Consider the following 10,467-nt stretch of genomic DNA (forward strand, 5'->3'; position numbering starts at 1 on the left):
TTTTATGTACCAGTAACTATTGCTGAAAATATTGAATATTCATGTGAAAAAAAATCTTGATCCCACTTGATACTGTATTGCAGATAAAAATGTGATAAATAAAATTATAACGTTTCTACAAGAAAACAATGAAAAATATCTTAATGACATCAGGATTTGTAAAGATTTTTTAAGAACACTCAAAAAAGTGGCACCTGGGTGGCTCATTTGGTTAAGCATCTGCCTTGGGCTCAGGTCATGATCCGGGGGTCCTGGGATCCAACCCCATGTCTGGCTCCCTGTCAGCGGGGAGTCTGCTTCTCCCTCTGCCCCTCCCCCCAGTCATGCTCTCTCTCTCGAAAAAAAATTAATAAAATCTTAAATAAAATAACACAAAAAATACAGGAGAAAATTAGTAAATTGATCAACATTAAACATCAATAATTTTTGTTCTTCCAAAGACATCATTCAAAGAGTGAAAATTCAAGCCACCCATTGGAAGAAGATATTTGCCATCTTATTATCTGATGAAGAATGCATATCCTGTATATTTAGAGATAAAACTCCTACAAATCACTAAGAAAAAGAAAATTCAGAAGAAAAATAGCAAATAGCTTGACTGGACACTTTAGAAGCAGCCACCAAAATTACCAATAAACGTATCGACTAATGCTAAATTCATTAGTCATTAAGGAAATATAAATTAAGGTCACAGTTTAATACTACCATATACCTATTAGAATTGCAAAAATAAAAAAAAAACTGAACCAAGTTTTTTTTGTGGTGCAAACTGTTGGTGGAGCAAACTGTTGGTGAGATTGTTATTAGAATCATTTTGGGAAGCAACCTTGCAGTATCTCTTAAGTTGAACATTTGCACATGCTTTGAAGCAGCAAATCTCCCATGTGTAAATGCAACAGAAATGTGTGTGTATGTACAATCAAAGACAAGCTTAATGATGTCCATAGCAGCACTGTTTATAAAGGCCCCAAACTGAGAACAAGTTAAAGGAGTAGAATTAATAAATTGTGGTATATTCCTACAAGCGATTACTATTCAGCAATGAAAGTGAACAAAATGATAACTGACCAATATTATATGAAATAATCACAAAAAGGATTGAGCAAAAGAAGCCAATCACAAGAGTTGATATTGTATAAATACATGTAAAATAAAAAGGCAGAACTAATTAGCATAGTAATATTTGCTGGGAAGAGAGAGATACTGGAAGGGAGGATGATAGGAGCTTCTGTGGTGTTGATAATATCCTATCTCTTGATGTTTGTATCATTGCAAGGATGTATTCACTTTGTTAAAATCATTGAGCTGTACAATTTTTGATTACAGCACTATTTTGCATGTACATTATATTTCTTTAAAATATTACATGAATTTCTAAGACACCTCTATAATTATTCCTTTTTATTTTTCTTATGAGCCTGTTCTTGTTTTATAGATATACTATCTTCTTGATCCCTTGTGCAGAGTAAAATTTTAAGATATTTAAGCTCTCATATGTTCCTAGCATTTTGTTTCATTTAGCTTTTTTCTATTTGTTTACTTTCATCATTTTTTTTTCTACAGTCTCCATCAGATATGTGTTGATTCATGGTTTCTATTCCTATTTAAAATGAATTAGTGGGAAGCATTATAATGCACTTAGTGTACATAGGAAGGCTTATTTACCTGCAAATACTGGATTAGGTCAAGTGAATAGTTAATATACTATTATGTTGGTATTTCCCTAAGAATACAATTAGGAAAGCTTTCCTTTGAAATACATTCACATGGACTCCTCTGTTTCTCCTTCCTAAAAAAGGAAATTTATTTTGAAAATAACTATGTTTTTGCATTTGTCTGAGACTAATGCTTAGACACTAGCTGTTTCCTTCCACTGCTGATATTGAGTGCTGGTTATGTATCTAGGTATAGGACCTGTAGGCAAGAGACTCTTGAATATTGTTCTAATTAATTCCACAATTGTAGTCCTACATCTTATGTTTGCATCCCAGCCTGTCCTAGGATCTTTCCAGAATCTTTATTAGAAGAGTGGTTCTCACCTTTGTTATAACCTCCCTGTACTCATTCTAATTTACAAAACCTTCACTTTGCTTCTTAGTCACTGCAATTCCATTCGTATGCCCTTTCCAGAAAATACTTGAAATTCTTCATCTTTTGGTGATCTTTCATTGTTTTGGGTTTATACTTCTAATATCATCTCACTATCATCTTTATAGTGTTGTTGGAAGAAGAGTAGAAATGTGTGGACTTAATTTATAACCTTGAATCACAAAGCAGATAAATACATGTTTAAAAACACACACGTGTGTGTATGTGTGTATATGTTATAATTAAAGGAGCATTGTAATTAGTCAAAAGATAAACCTGGATTTAAGTTTCACTATAGCCATATATCAAGTAGTTGGTCTTGACCAAGTACCTAACAGTTTGGAGCTTAATTTGTTAATCTAAAATATGGAGATCTATGAATCACAGACCTGTACCTCTGAAACAAATAATACATTATATGTTAAAAAAAAAAAAGAAGAAGAAGATAGTAGGAAGGGAAAAATGAAGGGGGGAATCAGAGGGGGAGACGAACTATGAGAGACTATGGACTCTGAGAAACAAACTGAGGGTTCTAGAGGGGAGGGGGGTGGGGGGGATGGGTTAGCACGGCGATGGGTATTAAGGAGGGCATGTATACGCAAACAATGAATCATGGAACGCTACATCAAAAACTAATGATGTGATGTATGGTGACTAATATAACATAATAAAATAAAATTTAAAAATAAATAAATAAATAAAATATGAAGATCTAAAACATGTTAATCTAACACATGAAACATAATGTATAAACTTTGAAATGCTGTATGGTTGTGAATGGCTTATTATTTTGTATTTATTGAAAATAATGAATATCACCTTATTAAGCAAAAATATAAAAAGCATTATATTGTATAATTTAAAAAATGTTGGTTCACATTCAATGCAGTAGTAATTGATGAGTCATGCAGATTTATTCTTGCTAATACTACTAATTATAATAATGAAATTATTCTATCTGTGCCATAATATTTTCCTAAAGCAATTAAGAAAACATAATAAATTATAGTCTCCCTATTTCTGTTCATCGTATTCAAATATCTTTATATACTGCATAGCTCTTAAGATTAAAATTAGTGCATTATTTTTTTTAACTCAGAAGATCATCAGTATGAGAACCAAAAATATGTACACATTTAATACATGAATAATGGGGGGCATTTGTACTATGTTAACTTAGCTAAAATGGAACTATGTTTCCAAGAATTCTGTTCCCTGTGTAATTCTAGATTATTATTGCCCACAGGAGAAATATCTGTAAAGTTTGGAAGGCAGAAGGGAAACGGCAGCCATGTGCAGGCTTGGCAGGTTAGTGTTGGATTAGGCACTGCAAACTTGAGTTGTCACTCCTTTGCTTAAAACACTTAGTGCCTTCCCATGCTTTTTAAATATTGTACAAAATCTTTTATAAAGATTATTAGGATGAAAAAATGGATTCTACTATCTACATCTAAAATCTTGTTTTGAATTTCTCTTCCAATCAATCATTATACTCTAAACAACCTGTACTTAATTTAGTTCCTTGTGCAAACCAAGCATTTTGTCAACTCATGTTCCACAGTCACATATCTCATGGTCCTTCTGCCTGGAATGCTTTTATCCTGTTTTTGTCAGTCTTACTCCTGTAAATTCTTCAGGACTCAGCTCTGGCCCCCTACTCTAAGCCAGTTTCTATTCCCTTGTTATACAATGTATAGTTTTCATTCAAGGCACGTAACACAATTGTAATGAGAAAAAATTGTGTAATATTTTGTTTTATATCTTCTTCCTCCTTAGAAGCTCAAATTGAACTGGAACTGTGTTCCATAGCAACATCTTCATAAGATTTGTTATATAGGCAAATAAATGAAGAGTTTCAAGTCTACTCAGGATAGTCATAATTGTTAAAAGTAGAAAGATACATAGTATTTCCAATAGTGTTACATCATATGAAAACATTGGGAAAATGGGTCTTTCTGTACACACACACACACACACACAAGCACACAAGCACACACATCACACCCTAAAGCTCTGATACAATTAAAATATAAGAAATAATGTGCATTTCTATAACACAGACTTAAAATACACAAAAGTCATGAGGAAGGAAAAGTTTTAAAAACAAATATGCTAACATTTCCAAAGGAAAATAAATAAAACAATAGCAAAAGATCATGCCATAATGGATTTTTTGGTTCATATTTTGTTCAATTTTATAGTAGCTTGCATAAATTCCATAGCACTGACATATTAATTAACTTCAGAATATATATCCATTGTATTATTATCATTTAGGTAGGGATAGCTTGTTAACTAAAATTAAATGAATATAGCCTGTTACCAAGTATCAATTATGAAAAAAATATGAAAAATACCTATTGAACATACAAACTTTGTTTTCAAGAACTGTCTTTATCTTTGAATATTTATTTCAATTTCTCAAGTTTAATAATCCAATATTCTTAAGTAATCTGTGTTGGTGGATCTCAATCAATGTCTTACAAAAACACATTGTATTTCCATTATAATTAGTTTCTACTGCATGACTCAAACTTCATAGAAGATGTGAATGTACAGAAGGATGATAATATATTTTCTGGTGTCCAATACTTTAATTAAAATTAAAAATGCTATGACTACCATATTGGAGAAACTAATATATTGTCATTGGCAATGGAATAATTTATAATTTCCTGTTGATAGGCTAACATTTCATGAGCTAAGAAAAATGGACTATTTTCAAATGCACTGCTTTACAATAGTGACAAAATTGTCTTTCTCAGTGAAAATGTACCAAAACCCCTCAAAATCAAATGAGAGAAATTCTTATAAAGACTATCTTTGTATTGTTTACATAAACAGTTTAGAGTCTCTAAAATATTTTTATAGTACAATCTACTTGATTATTCTTTCTATAATACCCCCTCTTTATTAATTAGGATGTTGTTATGGCATTGATTCAGCACAATGAATTTCAGTGACTGAATGATAGAGTGTGTCTTTAATTATGACCCACTTGTAGGAAATATTGCATGAAGGTAATTATTTGTCTGACAAGAGAGTTTGAGATGGTCTAATGGATGGTAATGTATATGCATTGGATGAGTTTGATTAGCATTTTCATTGATCAAGAATGTTGGAACTCAGTAACTGGCTTGACAACAGTGATTCCAGTATAATTTATTAATAACTATTGTTATTCTAGAAATGTCATTAGTAAGTTTTGGCACCATATATAAGCCTGTAATTCAGCCACTCATTCAATGAATAAATTGAGCCCCTACCATTTATTAGATACTGTTTTAAGTCCTGGAAACATAATGTTGAATAAAACTAATAAGTTCTCCTTCACAAAATGCTTCCAGTCTAATACCATATGGACAGAAAGGTTAAAGAACAATATAAGAAAAGTGAAATAAATAAATATAGATAAAAGGAAATACAATCAGCAGATGGTTCTAAAATTTGCCACAAAACCTCATTTTTTCTTTAATTTTGATACATTATATAGTATTTTTAATTTAAATTCAATTAGCCAACATATAGTACATCATTACTTTCAGATGTAGAGTTCAGTAATTCCTCAGTTGCATATAACACCCAGTGCTTATCACATCACATTCCCTCCTTAATGCCCATAACTAATTATCCCAATCCCCCAACCACCTCCCCTCTAGCAACCCTCAGTTTGTTTCCTATAGTTAAGAGTCCCTCATGGCTTTTCTCCCTCTCTGATGACTTCCCATTCAGTTTTCCCTCCCTTCCCCTATGATCCTCTGTATTGTTTCTCATAGTCCACATATGAGTGAAACCATATGATAATTGTCCTTCTCTGATTGACTTATTTCACTCAGCATAATAGCCTCCAGTTCCATCCACATCAATGTAAAAGTAAATATTCATCCTTTCTAATGGCTGAGTAATGTTCCATTGTATATAGGAGCCTTATTTTCTTTATCCATTCATCTGTTGATGAACATCTTGGCTCTTTCTACAGTTTGGCTATTTTGGACATTGCTGATATAAACATTGGGGTGCAGGTACCCCTTCAGATCACTACATTTGTATCTTTGGGGTAAATACCTAGTAGTGCAATTGCTGGGTCATAGGGTAGCTCTATTTTTAACTTCTTGAGGAACCTCCATACCTTTTTCCAGAGTGGCTGTACCAGCTTGCATTCCCACCAATAGTGTAGGAGGGTTCCCCTTTCTCCACATCCTTGCCAACATCTGTCGTTTCCTGTCTTGTTAATTTTAGCCATTCTGACTGGTGTGAGGTGGTATCTCATTGTGGCTGTGATTTGTATTTCCTTGATGCCAAGTGATGTGGAGCATCTTTTCATGTGTCTGTTGGCCATTTGTATGTCTTCTTTGGAGAAATGTCTGCTCATGTCTTCTGACCATTCCATGACTGGATTATTTATTTATTTTTTTGGGGGGGGGTGTTGAGTTTTATAAGTTCTTTATAGATCTTGGATATTAGCCCTTTATCTGATATGTCATTTGCAAATATCTTCTCCCATTAGTAGCTGCCTTTTAGTTTTGTTGACTGTTTTCTTTGCAGCAGCAGCTTTTTATCTTGATGAAGTCCAATAGTTCATTTGTGCTTTTGTTTCCCTTGCCTCCAGAGATGTGTCTAGCAAGAAGTTGCTGTGCCTAGGTCAAAGAGGTTGTTGCCTGTGTTCTCCTCTAGGATTTTGATGGATTCCTGTCTCACATTTAGGTCTTTCATCCATTTTGATTCTATTTTTGTGTGTGGTGTAAGGAAATGGTCCAGTTTCATTCTTCTGCATGTGGCTGTCCAATTTTCCCAACACCATTTGTTGAAGAGACTGTCTTTTCTCCATTGGATATTCTTTCCTGGTTTGTCGAAGATTACTTGACCATAGAGTTGAACGTCCATATCTGGGTTCTCTATTCTGTTCCATTGATCTATGTGTCTTTTTTGTGCCAGTACCATACCAACTTGATGATTACAGCTTTGTAATAGAGCTTGAGGTCTGGCATTGTGATGCCACCAGCTTTGGTTTTCTTTTTCAACATTCATTTGGCTATTCTGGGACTTTTCTGGTTCCATAGGAATTTTAAGATTATTTGTTCCTGCTCTGTGAAAAATGTCGAAGGTATTTTGGCAGGGATTACATTGAATGTGTAGATTGCTTTGGGTAGCATAGACATTTTAACAATATTTATTTTTCAATCCATGGGCATGGAATGTTTTTCCATTTCTTTGTGTCTTCCTCAAGTACAGGAAGTACAGATCCTTTGCCTCTTTGGTTAGGTTTATTCCTAGGTATCTTAAGCTTTTTGGTGCATTTGTAAGTGGGATTGGTTCCTTAATTTCTCTTTCTTCTGTCTCATTGTTAGCATATAGAAATGCAACTGATTTCTGTGCATTGATTTTATATCCTGCATTATTGAATTCCTGTATGAGTTCTAGCAATTTTGGGGTGGAGTGTTTTGGGGCTTCCACATAAAGTATCATGTCATCTGCAAAGAGTGAGAATTTGAATTATTTTTTGCCAATTTGAATGCCTTTTATTTCTTTTTGTTGTCTAATTGCTGAGGCTAGGACTTCTAGTACTATGTTGAACAATTGTAGTGAGAGTGGGTATCCCTGTCATGTTCTTAACCTTAGGGGAAAAGCTCTGAGTTTTTCCCCACGAAGAATGGTATTTGCTGTGGGCTTTTTGTAGATGGCTTTTATGATATTGAGGTGTGTTCCCTCTATCCCTACACTGTGGAGAGTTTTAATTAAGAAAGGATGCTATATATTATCAAATGCCTTTTCTGCATCAATTGAAAGGATCATATGGTTCTCGTCCTTTCTTTTTTTAATTTGATGTATCATGTTGATTGATTTGTGAATGTTGAACCACCCTTGTAGCCCGGGAATAAACCCCACTTGGTCGTGATGGATAATCCTTTTTACTGTTGGATCCTATTGACTAGTATCTCGGTGAGAAATTTTGTATCCTTGTTCATCAGGGATATTGGTCTATAATTCTCCTTTTTGGTGGGGTGTTTGTCTGGTTTTGATATCAAGGTAATCCTGGACTCATAGAACGAGTTTGGAAGTTTTCCTTCCATTTCTATTTTTGAAACAGCTTCAGAAGAATAAGTATTAGTTCTTTAAATGTTTGGTATGATTCCCCTGGGAAGCCATCTGGCCCTGGACTCTTGTTTGTTGGGAGATTTGGGTTACTGCTTCAATTTCCTTGCTGGTTATGGGTCTTTTCAGGTTTTCTATTTCTTCCTGTTTCAGTTTTGGTAGTTTAGAAGTTTCTAGGAATGCATCAGTTTCTTCCAGATTTCTTAATCTGTTCGCATATAGTTGCTTGTGATATGTTCTTAAAATTGTGTTCCCTTGGTGTTGGTTGTGATCTCTCCTCTTTCATTCATGATTTTATTAATTTTGATCCTTTCTCTTTTCTTTTTTGGTAAGTCTGGCTAGGGGTTTATTGATCTTATTAATTCTTTCAAAGAACCAACTTCTAGTTTCATTGATCTGTTCTACTGTTCTTTTGGTTTCTATTTCATTGTTTTTTGCTCTAGTCTTCATTATTTCTTTCTCCTGTTTCGTTTTGGCATTATTTGCTGTTCTTTCTCCAGCTCCCTTAGGTGGGAGGTTAGCTTGTGTATTTGAGACTTTTCTAATTTCTCGAGAAAGGCTTATATTGCTATGTACTTCCCTCTTAGGAACGCCTATGCTGCAACCCAAAGGTCTTGAATAGTTGTGTTTTCATGATTTTTTAAATTCTTCTTTAATTTCCTGGTTGATCCATTCATTCTTGAGAAGGAAGCTCTTTAACCTCCAAATATTTGAGTTCCTTCCAAATTTCTTCTTGTGATTAAGTTCTAGTTTCAAAGCATTGTGATCTGAATATATGCAAGGAATAATCCCAATGTTTTGGTATCAGTTGAAACGTGATTTGTGACCCAGTATGTGATCTATTCTGCAGAATGTTCCATGTTCACTAGAGAAGACTGTGTATTCTGTTACTTTAGGATGGAATGCTCTGTATACATCTGTGAAGTCCATCTAGTCCAGTGTGTCATTCAAAGCCCTTGTTTCTTTGTTGATCTCCTGCTTAGATGATCTTTCCATTGCACTGAGTGGGGTGTTAAAATCCCTTACTATTGTATTATTATCAATGTGTTTCTTTGATTTTTGTTATTAATTGGTTTATATAATTGGCTGCTCCCAAGTTAGGAGCATGAATATAATGAACTGTTAGATCTTCTTGTTGGATAGACACTTTAAGTATGATATAGTGTCCCTCTTATCCCTTACTACAGTCTTTGGTTTAAAATCTAATTTGTCTGATTTAAGGATTGCTACCCCACCTTTCTTTTGATATCCATTAGCATGATAAATGGTTCACCACCCCCTCATTTTCAATCTGGAGGTGCCTTTGGGTCTAAAATGACTTTCTTGTAGGCATGTCGATGGGTCTTGCTTTTCAATTAGCAATAATCGCGCCTCGGATAAACCTCATTGGCTATGATACTGCCACTGTGCAAAGCTGTTGGGTCTTGCTTTTTTATCCAATCTGATATCCTGTGTCTTTTGATTGGAGCATTTAGCCCATTTACATTCAGAGTAAATTTTGGAAGATATGAATTTAGTGCCTTTGTATTACCTGTAGAGTCCCTGTTTCTGTATATTGTCTCTGTTTCTTTCTGGTCTATTTTACTTTGGGGCACTCTCTTCACTTACCGGATCCCCCTTAATATTTCTTGTAGGGCTGGTTTAGTGATCACAAATTCTTTTAGTTTTGGTTTGTGCTGGAAGCTCTTTAGTTCTCCTTCCATTCTGCATGACAGCCTTGCTAGATAAAGTATTCTTGGCTGCATGTTTTTCTCATTAATACCCTGAATATATCATGCCAGCCCTTTCTGGCCTGCCAGGTCAGTGTGGATAGGTCTGCTGCCAGTCTAATATTCCTACCCTTGTATGTTAAGCACCTCTTGTCTCGAGCTGTTTTCAATTCTCTTTATCTCTGAAATTTGCAAGCTTCACTATTAATGTCGGGGTGTTGATCAAATTTTATTGATTTTGAGGGGGGTTCTCTGTACCTCCTGGACTTGAATGCCTGTTTCCTCCCCCAGATTAGGGAAGTTTTCAGCTATGATTTGCTCAAATATATGTTCTGCCCACCCCCTTCTTCTTCCTCTGGGAACCCAATAATTCTAATATTGTTTCGCTTTATGGTATCACCGAGCTGATTCTTCGAAGCCTCACCTCATGGTCCATTAGTTGTTTTTCTCTCTTTTCCTCAGCTCCTTTCTTTCCATCATTTTGTCTTCTATGTCCCTGACTCTCTCTTCTGCCTCATTTACCCTAACTGTTAGAGCATCCATTTTAGACTGCATCTCAGTTAAAGCCTTTCAGTTT

The 10,467-nt window shown here is 34.6% G+C and overlaps 1 pseudogene; it reads right to left on the minus strand.

The window, feature by feature from the left end:
• Nucleotides 1–9,488: 9,488 nt before the first annotated feature.
• Nucleotides 9,489–9,597, minus strand: LOC123324114 (annotated as a pseudogene).
• Nucleotides 9,598–10,467: the final 870 nt, after the last annotated feature.

The sequence above is a fragment of the Neomonachus schauinslandi genome, chromosome 2, assembly GCF_002201575.2.
Source record: "Neomonachus schauinslandi chromosome 2, ASM220157v2, whole genome shotgun sequence".
Lineage (NCBI taxonomy): Eukaryota > Metazoa > Chordata > Mammalia > Carnivora > Phocidae > Neomonachus > Neomonachus schauinslandi.